Source organism: Cephus cinctus, unplaced genomic scaffold (assembly GCF_000341935.2).
Source record: "Cephus cinctus unplaced genomic scaffold, Ccin1 Ccin1_scaffold0905, whole genome shotgun sequence".
Classification (NCBI taxonomy): Eukaryota; Metazoa; Arthropoda; class Insecta; order Hymenoptera; family Cephidae; genus Cephus; species Cephus cinctus.
In genome coordinates this window covers 89,517-90,143 of record NW_014333480.1, presented here as the reverse complement: position 1 = coordinate 90,143, position 627 = coordinate 89,517, and positions in this window count along the sequence as shown.

Below are 627 nucleotides of genomic sequence, written 5' to 3'. Positions count from 1 at the left end.
AATAATTGTGTGGGTTTTCTATACTATTTGTCTCATCTTACCATACATGTGTATAAAATAATTGTGTGGGTTTTCTACGCTTTTCATTTTTTTTACCCGATATTAAAAAGTGCCATTTTTTGGGACATTTTTTACTACTTTTCTATTCGGCTGAATAATATTTAAACTATCAAAAAGTGAAACAGCCTGCCATACTTGCGAGCGTTATCAAATTTTTTTTTAATCAGACCACGGCACGTTAAAACAAAAAATGAAATGGAGAAATGTATCTATGTTAGAAATGCAAAAGCGTTAAGCGGAAACGAGATTTTTTTTCCATTGCTGTCAATTTTTCTCTTACATCTTCATGAGAGTCCGTATCGCAACAAGTGAGGCTGCGCATTTCCACCAGCTATGGATCATCATGTGTGAAGAACATGCATTGGGCGCGTTGACAACGGTTTCAGCTTCGTAATCGTTAGGTGCCGCGTTCGCGTCTAGATAGGAAAACTTTTTTTGCTTCATTTCTTTTTTGTTTAATTTTTTTTGACCCGGTGTTGCTTGGCTCGCAATATTCTCTTACCTCACTGCACTAAAAGATGGACCTATTAATGACGCTCAGTGTACATGATTTTAAACTAGAAGAAA